The following is a 15,694-nucleotide window of genomic DNA, read 5'->3' as shown; positions in this document are numbered from 1 at the left end:
GTTTTATGTGAATGAATTCTAATCTGCACTAATTTTTTTTAGGGTTAGGGAGCATTTAAACAATAATTGTTGTTTATTTTCTGCTAGTAAAATTCACCTTTCATATAACAAACAAACCATTTTATGAATTTATTTTAGTGAATTATAATTTTCATTATTTCATACATTTGAGAAAACTGTGTTGAAGAACGTTGTGAAAAAACTATATAATATGAGACGACAAGGAATCACAGGCAACATTCTAGAGTTCCACATCTGCCTCATATATGCATGGTTCAGATTTTGTTTTCAGGTTCACAGTGTGGTGATGGCAAACCTCTCATCTTTTCAGTTGCAAAATCCATGTCTATGGTTCTGCATTTTCCATTTTCAGGGGAAAAAAAAGTAAATAATTTTGGTTTCCTGCCCTACCCTATAGCTTAAAAAAAACCCCACTGTTTAAATGATGGTTTCAGATTCTTATGAAATTTGTGCCAGCTTCAAAGTACAGTAAGGATACAGGAAATGTTGATTTTCAGCACAAGACTGAAAAGGATTTCAAAGCAAAAAGACTTGAAGCCAGTTTCTACTTAATGCCCACGTTTGCTTCTCTCATTTGTGACAATTCCATGAAATGTATGCCAATGCAACAGTGCACCTAAGATACCCTATTACATAGAGACAAGCAAGAATTTAGATTTGGTTCAACATCCCCTAGTTAACATTTTTTGTTTTATTTTATACAAATAGTTCTGGATTTGATTATAACTACAAAATTTAAACTGTTAAAGTTGTTCATTCCCAGCTCGGTTTGATATATTTAGTTGACTATGCTATTCACTTATCCAGGATCTGGATTCCAGGATGTGAGATTCATATCTGTTGACTTAATTTTATGTCCACATTGTGAAACACGATTGTCAAAGGAAATCTAAGATATGAGGTAAGGGAATGGAACTCGTTGATTAGTTACATCCCAGTTGGTAAACAAATTGGCATCTGCCTTTTTTTGGGAGGTAATCTCTATTTCAAAAATTGGCTCACAGCTTCTTCCCATACCATAATGAATCACAGAGTACAGTATGCATATAATTATGTGTCTGCTTAACAGTGAAATGACAGGTGAAGGTTGCACTGTTAGCCATGTAAGTATAGATGATTTAATTTGTTTCACTTATGAAAGTGTAAAGGAACATAGAATATAGAAAGCTACAGGTCCTTTGGCCCACAGTGTTGTACCAATCTAATAATAACTGCCTAGAATTTCCTTACTGAATAAACCTCCATTGTTCACAGTTCCAAGTATCTATCCATAACTCTCTTTGTCCCTGCTTTCACCACTGTTGCAGCCAATGCATTCCATGTACCCACCACTCTCTATGTTAAAAAAAAACCTGCCTCTTATTTATGGCTTAATTACACTAAAACTATGCTCCCTCATATTAGCCATTTCAACACTGGTCAAAAGCCTCTGCCAGCCACACAATCAATGCCTCTCATCATCTCAAACATCTCTATCATACCACCTTTATCATCATAAGACATGCTCTCCAATTCAGGCAAAGATGTCAATAACTTGGTCATCACACTCTCATATGGCTGGAGGAATGTAAAGAAGCATTTGAAGAGGATGGCAAGGTTGAATACATGTTACTGCTAATTGCCTTGAAAGGAAAGCAATAGATTTATTGAAATGTTGCAGTTTTTATGTTGTTAATATGGGAGCAACACTGACCAATGAAAGCTGTGAAATGGATGCAGGAGAATTGCATGCAAGGCTAATCTATATATCTTAAAGAATACATAAAGTACGAGGAAGATAGGGTATGAGTGGTTAACTAGAATCTCTTAGAGATAATATATCTTCCTGGAGGTCAGAGGATTATAGCATCTTTGTAGGAAAACTATGGCAATTAGAGGCCTGGGTTAGCACAAGGATATGTAGGGAAATGGAGATGAAGACATGATTGACACTTTTAGATTCAAGAGCAATCTTTCACAGAACAGATTTGATGCAACACGTCAAGATTGTGAATCAGTCACAAGAGCCTATGCTAGTCATTTGCAGAATAATAATCAGTCATATTCTCTTGTTTATTTCCTATTCCCTGATTTTTAAAAATTTCGAACCAATTTCATCATATTTTCAGATGTAGCATTAAAAGTGACAAAATTGTTTTCTTCCAACTCACTACTGACCTTTGGGCTCAACAGCAAGTTTAACATTTACAATAAAACTGAATTTCTACTTCAGATTCAATATCATTATTCTACATTTACATCTTCTCAAGACTGACCTTCTGTTAATTTCCATGTCCCATTACTACTCAATTTCACCTTCTCATTTTCATTTTATATTTATTGCCTTCTATCTTGTGTTATATACCTTCCATTATATTCTCTCCTTCCTTCCTGAATTTTAAAATGTGCTTTATCTTTAGCTGATGAAAATTCCTCAAGCTTTGTCAAATGTTGAATGTTTCTCTCACCTCTGATGCTGCCTGACCTGCAGAGCAATTCTAATAATTCCTGTCTATATTTTCCTCAAGTTATCTTGGGATCTTTTGCCAATTAATAAATTTGTCCTGTATTCCATGAGCTTGCATCATCAGGAAGATTTTTTTCTCTATGTTCTGCTGGAAGAAGTGCAAACACAGATGCAATTGAAATCACTCATCCAGATATAACCCTTTTGAGGGAAGATCCTTCCAAAAGTGTGACAACCAGAAATGTACTCAATGTCACAATGATTTTGCATAACCTCCATGATTTGGCAATTATTGCCTTTATTTATGATGCCTGTGATCAAATATACTTTGTTAATCACTCTCTATAGTCACAGGCATCAGTGTTCAACTCTAGCTTCTAATGTATCTTGCCTCTTCTCTATCTTCCATATTTCTCATTAAATTTGATCAGGCCTTCCTTTGACCAATTCTATTAGCCGATCTACCCATTCCTGAAGTCCACTCCTATTCTTCCAACACACCTTTGAAATATTGTGCCATCATACATTTTGGCAGCTTTTCAAGACCAAGATCTAATTACACTGGACAATGAAGATTTTTCTTCCTGAACACTTTTGGGTTTACTTTATTGATTTTCGGCTGCTAATCACAAAATTCACCTGAAAATTTTCCTATCATATACCATTTTTTTAGATACAATCTTTTTTTCGTGATTTCTTGTCATATTTTAAATGATGCATCAAGGATACAAAAACATGAACTGCAACATGTCACTGAAAATTCATTTTCTGCATCTGCACTTGGATGTCTTCCCTGCAAAACTTGGTGCAGTCAGTGATAAATATGATGAAACGTTTCACCAGTACATTGTGACCATGGAAAAACAGTATCAGGGCAATTTGAATCCATCAATGCTGGCCAACTATTGTTGGACCCTGACACTAGAGGTATCAGATGCTGAGTACAAATGAAAATCAGTGCCAAAACATCTTAGGTCAGTTGGACTCATGCAATTAAGCATGCTAAATTCAATAAAAGTTAATTTAATATTCCTACGTGATACGGCACATCATAAATTATCTTTATGTTCATCTTGAAGTTGTCTATCATAATGCCCAATTTTTTTCAGGAAGCAAACCTTTTGAAAATTAATAATTATATATTAAGAATACTCTAATCTGAGATGCAGCCTCTAGGGAGTATAACTGTCTACCTTCTTCTATTTGAATACCAAACGTGCTCTGCCACTCACACTTCTGCTCCCAAATCAATTTCTCATCCATTCTGCAAGTTACTCTTTTAGACCAGGGGATTTACCACATTTTCATTTGGGACTTGATCAAAGATCTTCTGAAAATCCATGTTTGCAACATATATTGCATTATTTTTATCTTATTTGTTACCATAACAAAGCTAGAAATGTTGTACAGAAGGGCAGTTGTTTTTTTCCAAAATAGAGTTTATTCCATTGGCATCCATTAAGCTTGAGTTTCTGAGGGCTCTTTATGCCTTATTAAATGGAATTGCTGGCTTGATGAGGGGCTTGATACAGCTGCACTCTACCTTAATTTACCTCTTGCATTCATAACTAAATCAAAGCTGCAATGTCATCAGGAACCCAAAGTGAAAATCAGTAAGCTGTGGTATCAATGAGTAGTTGTCACTAGGTGGCAGTTTTCCATTGTCACTTTGATGTAAATAACAGGGGGAAAATGGCAGAAGAACAGTTGACCTAAATACTTTGGTCTGTTATTCCCTCAATGAATAGAGAATATTGCTAAATCTTACAAAAAAATTCATGATGCCAGAATCATAGTGTATAGAGCCGCTTGATTAGAGAGTTGTGATCCAAAGGTCTTCTGTACAGCTGGTATAGTTTAAGGGATCAGAGATTAGGCTATGACCAGATTTCTCAGCCTCACTTTAGTACCATCTGGAATGAAATGAATTGGTCAGATACCAACTTGTAATATAATGGAGCCAAAAAGTATCGTTCAATTACCAATTTTGGCTGAAGATATTAGCAGTCTAATCAACCAAGTCACTTACATTAGATTTTCTACCACAGTTGATGATGGAAAGTGTTTTACTTTTCCATTTTCCTGCTTTCTCGCAGTATCTGCTCTGGACAAGTTAGAGATTCAGGATTTGCAGCTCATTCAGGGTTTGGATATCTCAGCTCTGCATTGCTCAATATACTTCCTTTAGTATATAGTATGCAGGCAGCTCCATGTTGCAATTAATTAAGTTTGAAGCTTTATGCTCAGGAATTTATAAAAAGGCCAATAATCCATAGATTGGTGAGGATGTCATTAAGTAGTGGTGACAGATCCATGTAGTAATCAAAATCCTCCACCTGGAAATATATCACTTTCTTACTTTGTAGAAGACTCTTGATCCAAAATGATGGATCATTGCCAAGTGATGAGTACGGAATTTTTTTTTAGCCTCTTTGGAGATGAACCAATGAGATTTCATGGTCTACTATCAGCTTTGTGTGAGTTGTTACACCTTGTCTAAATAAATTAAGAGTCATGTGAAGTTCAGGGTAAGAGCAAAAGGTTCACTTTACTAAAGACATTATTGAACCAGGAACACTTTTATGATAACTCAATGATTTTTAATGCTCAATCTTTTGTTGGCAACACATTTAATTACCAGATTTATTTATTTTAATGGTTTTATCATGTAGGTCTTGAGCTCATTCTCATTGTGTTAGCTTTTTAGTGTGATTGCCATCCACACACAGGTTCCTGTGTCAATGTTATCATTTTCAGCTATCTGATTTAATTTCACATCATTTGACCAACATCTACATTTGGCAACTATGGTTAACATTATATCATAGGCATGGTTCATTTATGTTAAGTCAGCCAAGTAGCCCAATCAAATTAAATGACTCTGCGAAACTCAAGTGTAACTTTTAGATCATTAGATTTGAGATCAAAATACAATATTGCAACAAATCCTGAAATTTCTCTTCCAATAAACAGACATTTTTGCAGTAAACATCCTTGTGATATCATGGTCAGAAAAATACAGGAATTACTTCACCATCCTCTTTTCTGCTCATTTATATGCAATCTTTGCAGTATTCGCAAGTGCCGTTAAATCTCCCGACACGATAACAATTGAACATCACAATTGCAAATTGTGTTTTTTAAATCATTGTAGCTTTAAAATTTTTCAAAGCATATTATATTTCCCAGTTTAATACTGGTGCTCTTCTGTCCAACACTGGAAGAGTTACATCCCACAGACCTTTTCCTTTCTCCTTAGATACCCCGCTGTTCCACAAGAGGGTACTGTAGTTACATCCTAGGATAACTCTTTTGTAATGATAAAAGTCAAGAACAAAGCACATTATAACCTGACTGACTGCTCAAGAATGGATAGAACATTTAATACAAGCCCCAATTTCTAGTTTCTTTGAATTTCAGCCTGATTTTTTTTGTGACCTTATTCTGATTCTATTGCCCTTTTTATTTTATTCTAATTTTATTTTCAAGACCCTCATCTTTCTAATCACAATTTTTAAATATTTCCTTACATTTTATGATTTCCCTTTATTAAAATATATTTGTGGTTCATTTTGAATGTTCTAATATAGCCTATTTAATCATGAAACATGAGGCTTAAAGTACCTTAATGATTTATGAGAATATACTTGAGTATATTTGTCAATTCCAGTTCATTCCTTACCCAGTGCAAATCAGTAAATACAGTTGACATCTATTTATTTATTTATTATTGTTATGGCTCCCATTTAATTTAGTGAGAGTATCAGTTTAAGGGGCTAATACAGGCTGCAACCATTCACAGCTTTGGAGAGGATTTGTGAGTTTTTGGCAGTCCAGTCACTCGGTCTCTCCCATCTCCTTCGTGATGACTTCTGTGCATCAGTTTCCAGAATGGATTTCAAAGACTGAACTTTGGAATGATTTTCCAGAATTGTGCCTAAGCTGTAGTGGTCTGGGTATTTCCCAGCCCCCACCCCCAACCCCCAAATACCCCCCCCCACACACACACACACTTTTGATTTGACTAATATGTTATATTATTAGCAGTTATTAATAAATATAATGTTTCAAAGTAAAACAGTAGCACTGCCTTGAATTTGCATTGCTGCTGCTCTGAGACATAACACTTGGCATGGCCGACATTTTACTCATCATTTTATAATAAATTTCTCTTTACAGTACCTAATTTTATATTTAAATTGTCTTTTTCCCTTTCCTGTGTTTAAGCAAATTTTGCTTTCCAAATGCTTCCCTGTCTTGGATCAGCTACATGCCATTTCATTGCTGTCTTTTAAAAAGTCCTGACCATATATGACAACGATCTTAACTTCATTTCAATAAGTTTACCTATGCCAATATGTTTCTACACTGTTGAAATCTGCTGCATTTTTAACATTTTTAATTTACATCTCTGAAAATAATTTAAATCATATTTCATTTCCTTTCTAAGGTTCATTTTTCAAGAATGCATTCCAATGACTTGTTACCTGCTAATCCTCAATTGTACCAGAAGATTTTAATGGAAATATTTTCATGTTTAAATTCTAGTGAGTACCCTCTTTAATGCTTTCCTTTGGCAAAGTAGCTCTAACAGACATATATTGAGGTGAATTGAGGCTAATTGCTGTTTCTGTTGGAAAATTTCCCAGATTATCATCTGTTTAGTTCCTACCCTCCTTCCTTGGAAGGACCAATATTTCTCAGTATCACTAAAAATAATATGCTTTTCTCTTTCTCTATGCAATTTTGGAAAGGCATATTGAAAATGTGGCACACAGTTAATTAATGCATATTTTCTGTGAAGGTCTACTGCCGCAAAATTCTACAGGCCAACAGATCCGAGATCTTAAATGATACATTCAGCGTTGCACCCTATCACTAACTCTATGTGTGATATCATTGTCACCTGGCTGTGGGGAACAAAAGTCAGGATTAAAAATGGGAAGAATTAGGGCTTCTGTAGGGGTACAGGGAATGTGGTTGGGTCACAGTGGCAGCAATTTTAAATGACTAGTAGGCAGAAGGGTTGGTTGGGGGGTGGGGGGTCAGGAGCTGAGCAAAGATAGGGATTGCATGAAAGGGAGATTAGAACTGTGATCTGATAAGGGCAAGTGGTTAACAAAATAGAGAGCAGAATAAGGATATTCAGGAGAAAGAATGGGTCAAGATAGCAATTGGCTGAGGGGTGTTGGAGTTGGACCAGAGGTTGGGAAGTGACTTAGACATTGGCTAGCAATTGGAGCAGTATGAGGTGTTCTAGTAGGAAGAGTTGGTGCTTAGGTATCCCAAGTTAGATCTATCAGATATAGGTACCCAATGTCAGATTCCAGAGGATAGATAGACCAGCTCAGTAAAATAGAGCTGAATTAAGCCTCATTTGCTTTAATTCATGCTACGAACTACCCTACACACATGATGGAAAATCATGGCTCAATACACAAAGGTTTTTCAAAAACTCAGCCCTGAGCCATTCAACAGGGCTGAGATTGGGCAAAGATTGGGCAAATGGCCATTTCAAGAAGGGGGAGGGGGAAGAAAAGAAAGGAAAGAAAATCATGTGGGTATATTCAGGTTGTTGAATGCTGCGGCCCATGTCAGAGCACAGCTGTAATCAAATCAAGGGAATTCCCACCACTGCCTCTTCATCATGTGTCTAATTCCTCATCGCTTCCTGATCATGTATCAATGGGAGCATTGGTGGATAGGCATGGGGATGCTCCCATTTATTAATACTTATTAATATTTATTAATACCCATCCCAAGTCACATATGAGATACCTCTTCTGCCTCTCCAATGCCACAAGATTTTCAGCCAACCATTGCATCTCACAGTGGTAGAGCCATTGGAAGACGAGGGTAATGTTGGAAGATTCTTCAGATGGGGATGACACTGCACTGGGTTGGAATTCAGATCCTTTAAGCACCAAGGAAATAGGCCTGAACTCATCATGTGAGTGGACTGTGCTTTTCACAACCCCCAGTTGCACAAGAGAATTTAGGGCAATTGATGCCTGTTGTTTATTGCCACCATGCTTGCCTAGTGGGTATCAGTTTCAATGAAAACCATGGACTTGGTGAATCCAGATCAAACTTGCAGAATTTTGCACGTGTACATAGGAGATGAACATATTCAGTAATCGGACAGTCGGTACCAGCACATCATGCACAAAGATACGTCATTACCTAAAATAATTCATAGCCCAATTTCAATCTTAGTATTCCTGTTTCTTTTGAGATATTTAAGTGCTCTCTCTTTTTTGAAATTTAAAACTCTCTCCCACTTCAGAAATTTCTTAGTAAAGATTTACTACTGTACAAGCTGTGGCTGATTTGGATACACGTCTTTTTGAATACCTCGTAAAAGCAGATAATGGAAATGTTTAGGATTCTAACCACAGTCTACAGAGAATAGAACAAAAATCCATCATTCATCAGGCTTCTAAATATTTTCTTTGAATATTTAAATTTAAATAAAACATTTAAATTTAGACATACAGCATGGTAACTGGCCTTTTCGGCCCACCAGCCCGTGCTGCCCAATCACACCCAAATGACCTGCAGCCCATACATTTTGAAGGGTGGGAGAAGACCAGAGCACCTAAAGGAGACCCAAGGAGACAGAGGGAGAACATATATACTCCTTACAGACAGTACTGATTTGAACCCGGGTTGCTGGCGCTGTTACGGCTTTGCACTAACAGTGGTGCCATTTTACAGGGAGAATTATAAACATTTCTCAACAATCTTAAAAAAATCCTGGATAAAACAGTCTCTGGAAAATCAGGGGATTAACTCATTTTGACTTCATTGGAAAGGAAATTTTATATTGTAAACCTTCAACTTCAAACCCACCACTTTTACTAAAATTGCATCTAATTAATGAAAGTTTCATGCAAAGCCGTAGGAATGTCCAAAAAAAAAACCTTAAACTCTCACTTGGATCATTTTTGGATCTCCAACTTTGATTTATATATTGGCATATTTGAACATTTTTGCTTAAATGGTTATTTTTGTTAAATAAAAACTCATGTGACCCAAAGCAGTTGGCCACCTGTATTCAACAGGGTGTCCTAACAGAAATATCAAGAAACATGTTTCTAAATCTGAAAATAGCATGGTTTTAGTTGCTCTATATAGTGATAGTGTTTCTTTAAGTATTTTCCCACTGAGTAATAAACTGCAACAATGAGAGGATATGCTCAAAGTGGAACTTAAAGCAAACATGTATTTGGATTTAGTTTTACTTTATTGCAGGAAAATTTTATATTGTAAACCTTCAACTTCAAACCCACCACTTTTACTAACAGAATTTTATTGACTCTAATGGACACCATCCCAATAACAATAGAGAGATTCAGAGCTCATTCAAAAGTAGATTATTTTGTACCAAAGGTAAATAAAATGATAATTATCAGCCATTGCCAGCATTAATGACATCAAAAGATGAAAGAGTTTACAGGACTGCAACCAATCCATCTTCAATACTATTGACATCTCTTAGGTTAAAGTTCTGAGGAAAATTAATCTTAATGGATGATTTGCTGAGCCCAGTAAATAATCAATTAAGTTACACAATAAATGCAGTGTCCAAAGTCTGCTTTGCACACTTCCAGGTTCCTCACCTGTCTCTTGATGCATGCAAGTCATCTGATCGAAAATCTCATTGATTCATTTCAGCATGCTTAATACCCTGGAGTTGATTTAAATCAACCCTTATCGATGATGGTGGGGAAAAATGGCAGTGAAAATGTGAAAAGAGATCTTATTGCTGCTTTCCCATCTTGATTTGCCTGACTGTGGTTTTAAATTGTAGAGGGCAAGGAGACCTAGACCTCTGGGTCCACCTTTAAATAAGCAGAGTGCTGTAGTTGTCATTTGACTTTAACTTGAACTGAGGTCAGTGAGGAATCGATAGTTGCAAACTCAAGCTTTTTATTTTAACTACTCTGTTAATTAATACCTGCTTTGGTCTCCATTCTATCAGTAATACATGAGCTGTCTATTTGCTGGTATGTTTTATCCCTGGAAGTAAAATTTTATCTTTTAATCTTCTCCCAAATCTATTTTCTGTCCATGGTGGTCAGAGAACTGCACTAATTCCCCTGAGTGATCTAGCACATTTATCTATCAAGTGCTTACATCAAGATTTGGCTTCAGCTGAACCATGAGGATGACCAGAGGTCAAGTACTGTACATTCTCAGAAGATGAAAAAGAAAATGGGATATAAATCAACATGCATTATTCTGAAGCACCTTTTAACAACCAACTAAAATGTCATGCAAGAAGCCTGCAGTTGAAACCAAAGTTGCAACTGGTGCATATCACAAAATGTAACTTTATAAATGCAATTAATCTGCATCTCCCACCTTAACATTCACTGAGAAATAATTCAAGTCATTAAACTGAACATAAAAATGGAAGACAATTTTTATTTTCCCCTGAGAAACTTCCATTGGTAGGGTGAGTGTAACAACAGACCACTTTGCTGAATGAAGAGTAAACAAGAGTGATTTAGTATCTGATAGTTCATATCTGGATCAGAGGGGAAAGAAGTAGATTGTTCAACACTTTCAGTGATTATGTATTACCCTGTTGTGTAAGTTAGAGTGCTGGTGATCTAACGCCAGATCAGGGTCCATGTTGAAACAACTGAATAGGAATTTGGGAAAGAGGAAAACTGTAATTGTTAAGATCCATTCATAATAGGCAGGAGATCTTGTTGAGAGTGTCTCATGCTTCAGGAGGAAATTTAACTCTTAATTTAGCTCAAAGGTATTAATATCTAGATTAGTACCTAAATCACAAAGAAACTGACCTAGAAAATGAGAGATAAACAGATTTCACAGGTCCCTAAACAAAAGATGAAACAGGACTAGAAATTAAAATTTCTGGATAAAATGTAATTACAAATGATAGAAAAGGGCAGAGAGGAGGTGGAATAACTCTTTATTAGAGTTAACTTAATTGTAGTCCAAAAAAGTGGCACGAAAATCAATGAAATAGAGATTATAGAATTGGACATTAAAATTAATGAAACACACTGAAACCCACTGACAGCCAGGCAGTGGGTGCATGGATAACTATAGAGTGAGAATCCAGATTGCACCTGGTTAGATGTGCGTGCATTTGACTTCTCAATCTACTCCGGTCACACCAAGCAAGTTATTTCTTTATTCTAATGCATATTGATGCATTTAATTAGTTAGTAGTAGGTATATAGAATTTTAAGTAAACATTTTTTCTCAGTTTTTAATTATATTTTTCATCAGAGACATTTGGATACAGTGAACAGGCATTCTAACAGCATGAGTATCTGAAAGCCAACAGGACAATTCACGAGCCCTGTCAGCAGCCACCACATGAGGCACAGATTGGCATTTTGTTGAAATGTCCAAAAATCTATTGGCTCCAAAATTGGAGAATTAGAACAGTTTTGTGTAATTTACTAACCTTTTCTTGCAAAAATTACAATAGAATTTCAATTTCAATAGTGATATTTGACCACTGCTTGCACAGATTCAACCTTGGAGGTCCTAACCTTTAAAGGGATCAGCCCAGCCTATGTGCACAGCATGGTTGCAAATGTCAGTAAGTAAATGACAGATAGGAGAATGAGAAATATCAAAGTGAGAGGCAGCAGTGAGCAGATTCAACATAAAGATGTTTGTGGAGAAATTTACTCACAAAAGTTTCCCTTTGTGCTGGGGAAGGATGGATACAAGGCCATCACAGGCAACAGTTGTGCATACCTGACTGAAGATTGCTTAGGAGCTCACCACAAGAAGTGCAATGCACTGGTGTGTTCAGCAGAGGAGGAATGGACTATGAACTCACAAAGTGCGAAAAGGTAAGAACTCTCTACCATTTTTCTCCTGCACTTTCTTCTGACCTCTCACTCACCCTCTGACAAATTTACCACCCTCTTCCTACCCTTGATAGACAGATGGACTCCCTCCACCTCCACCTCAATCTCCGACAAAAGTTATTGAAATTACTCTCACTATTCTAACCCTAACACTACTACAGGACCTCTAGAAATCTATCTACCTGAATGTAACATCACATTTTTTGCACTAAGTGCCAACGTGAATATTGATCGATCTATATTTATTGTCCATTTACCTCTCATGTGGCAGTTTAATTAATACATACTGTTTTTCTGTATTTTACGTACCTATGTAGTTTCAGCAGGGAAGATTTTCCCTGCATCTGTTTATTGTCTTGTACATGACAATAAATTCTCATTCAAAACAAAACTCCCTCCCTTCTTCCTCGATACACCTCCTCCACAACAATCCAATCCAACTTCAACTAAGCCAACCATGTGATGGCTCCACCTCCCTAATTTTCTGCTTTGTTTCACAGTTGGATCATTTGATCATAGTCCTTCTAGGCTACAGCACTGACACTTCAGGAGGGGAGGGGGTCAGCTGAGTCCCATGTTGAAGGCCATCAGAGCATGTACTCAGTGCAGCTTTGCAAGCTTTCAATAACTCTTGCACCCCTATTTAAAGGAACTCTCTGAAGTGATTATGGCTTCGGCATCTTTCTTCTTAGAGCAGGCTCAATGCACAAAGAACACATGTCACCTCTAGATATCCATCAAGAAGTGCAGAAGGAGCAGCAGGAGAGAGATGTGGCAAAACTCAGCAACTCCTGCTAAACACCAACTCATATATTGGCAGCAGGAGAGAAGGCCAGTGGTTAGAGGGACTCAGTGCACAAGAGGAAATACTTGACACCAATAGGCTCCAGTCAGACAGGAAGGAATATCAATTATGGAGTTAAATAGGAACATCTGCAGATGCTGGGATTGTAGTACGATAAGCAAAATTGCTTGAGAAACTCAATGGGTACACAGTATCTATAGGAAATAAAGGGAGACCAATGTTTTGGGCCAGAACCCTTCATCAAATATGAGCAAAATGCAGGTAGGTGCCTGAATAAAAAGTTGGGTTGAGGGGTGAAGGAAAAGAGGAGAGGTAAGGAAGGTGCAAAGAGAGGAATGTGGGCTAACAGGTAAGAGGTCATTGGTGGCTATATGGGAGGGGAGAAGAGAATAAAAGGTGAGGTGACGGGGGAGGGGTTATGTCTCTGAATGCAGAAGGAAGGGAAGGGGGTAGGGAGTTGGAGAAAAGGAAACAGAAGGGTAGGGAAAGAGACAGACAGAGGAAGTGTTTAACAGAAACTGGAAAAGTTGATGTTGGTGTCATCTAGTTGGAGAGTGCCCACATGGAATATTAGGGGATGTCCCTCCAAATTCACTTGTAAATCTGCAGGGATCATCTACTGCATCGGGAGCACCTATTGTGGCCTCCTCTGCAATGGAGATACTGATGAAATGGAGATGGAGGACCATTTTGTTGACCATCTTCACTCTGTCCACTGCAATAGCAGGGACCTCTCAGTGGCTAACCATTTTAATTCCACCCCATTCCCACACCAACCTCTCTCTCCATGGCTTCATGCACTGCCAAACTGAAGTTACCCACAAACTGGAGGAATTAATTTGTGGCAAACCTCCATCTTCTGGAAGGAAACACAGTGATGACATATCCAGCAATTTAACGTTACATTAGAAATCAGCTCCAGGGAAGAAACTGTCTTTAAGCCTGTTGATGTGCGACTTCACACTCTGAATCATCTCCCGATGGAAAGAGGAAGAAAAGAGCGTGACTGGGGTTAATGGTAATGTGGCTGCCTTTCACAAGTAGCAGAAAATATTGATGTAGTCCATGGTGGGGAGATAATGGAAGTTTTCATTATGTTCTGAGATCATCCATGGATAGAAATGGTCAGTTAGTTTTGGGTTGGGACCCATTAACAGGACTAAAAATAATAAAATATAGTTTAAGATAAACCCCAAGGAAATAAGTTGGAGAGCATCTGATTTCAAGATTTGTCAATAGAATTTTCCATATTTATCAAATAATATTAAAGGACCAGAGTGGGAAACATCAAAAATAAAAGCAGCCAGGAAAATGTTATGCAAAGAAGAAACAAATTGTACTCCAATTAAAACCAAAGATGAAAAAATACCTAATGAGAAAACGGAGAAAAGGTAGAGAAAAGGTTCTAAAACAGAGACAGACAGATGGTGAAAAGTAAAAAAAGATTATCAGGAAAACAAAGAGGAACAATTAAAAAGAACAAAACAATATTGTAATATATTTTGGAGGCAAGCAGAGAAAGGAATAGAGACACTAAGCAATGGAGTGTATAAAGTCGATGGTAGAAATGTTAAAATGATTTTGTTTCATTATTCATCTGAAGTCAATTCATATTAAATCAGAAAGCAAGATCAAAAATGATATAACACAATAAAGAATAGGCAATATAAACTAATCTGAGAATAAAACTGTTGATTTGGACAGATATTTAAAAGGAACAATAAATGAGGCAGTAGAGGTTCATATTTAATATTTCAGTAGAAAAAAGTATAGTCCCAGAAAACTAATGTTAAACCTGTATTGAAAGGAGATAGAACATGTCTCGGGAATTGTTCAATAATTGGCTCAGCATCAATGCTGGAAAATGTATTGGAATTTCTTTTAAAAGCAATAACAGAACAAAGTCAATAACTCAATAATATCATAACTAATAGTTCATATATATTTGAAAGCAAAATTTTTTGTCTGTACTGATTAAATTGTTTGAAAAAATAAATTTTGGAGCAGACGAAGATAACACAGTAAATATTATTTATCTGCATGGTGAAAGGCATTTGTTTGCATGGAAAATAATAGACAAATGGATAAGATCAGTGTATATAAAATTAGGACATAGGCAACAGAATAAATAGTTAACTATCCAGTAAGAAAGGAAGCAGAGAGCAGTTTTAATACACAACTATTCATAAGGTTCAAAATCTCAGAATGATTAGTTAAGATCCATTGGTGTGTTTGCAGTTTGCATTTATGATATTGAACCTGCAATCAAATATTTTTAAATTTACAAATGAAAGTAGATTCTAAATTAAAACACAATGCTGGAGAAACACAGCAGGTCAAACAGTGTACTTTATATAGCACAGATAAAGAGATATAACCAATGTTTCAGGCTTGAGCCGTTCATCAAGGTATGATCAAAATGTGTGCAGGTGCCTGGACAAAATGGTGTGGGAGTGGGAAGGAGCACAAACCTGGGAGGTAATTGGAAGCCAACAGGGGGAGGGAGAGGAAAAGGGGAGGAGAGCTGAAGGAGAGGGATGAGGAAGACAGGGAGAA

General features: G+C 36.8%; 1 protein-coding gene and 1 long non-coding RNA gene across 8 annotated transcripts in view; one reads left to right on the top strand and one right to left on the bottom strand.

Moving 5' to 3' along the window:
• LOC138743380 (glutamate receptor ionotropic, delta-2-like) overlaps positions 1-15,694 on the bottom strand; it is a 338,391-nt gene that overhangs the window by 143,059 nt on the left and 179,638 nt on the right. The gene's annotated exons all lie outside the window — the stretch shown is intronic.
• LOC138743382 (uncharacterized) overlaps positions 1-15,694 on the top strand; it is a 33,379-nt gene that overhangs the window by 9,921 nt on the left and 7,764 nt on the right. For both annotated transcript variants that reach the window (XR_011344849.1, XR_011344848.1), the window contains 3 exons: positions 829-922; positions 6,918-7,014; positions 12,179-12,315. This is a non-coding gene — a long non-coding RNA (uncharacterized lncRNA). The remainder of the gene's footprint in view (positions 1-828; positions 923-6,917; positions 7,015-12,178; positions 12,316-15,694) is intronic.

This window comes from Narcine bancroftii, chromosome 9 (assembly GCF_036971445.1).
Source record: "Narcine bancroftii isolate sNarBan1 chromosome 9, sNarBan1.hap1, whole genome shotgun sequence".
Lineage (NCBI taxonomy): Eukaryota > Metazoa > Chordata > Chondrichthyes > Torpediniformes > Narcinidae > Narcine > Narcine bancroftii.
The sequence above is the reverse complement of the archived record's forward strand: the minus strand, read 5'-3'. Positions and strand labels throughout refer to the sequence as shown.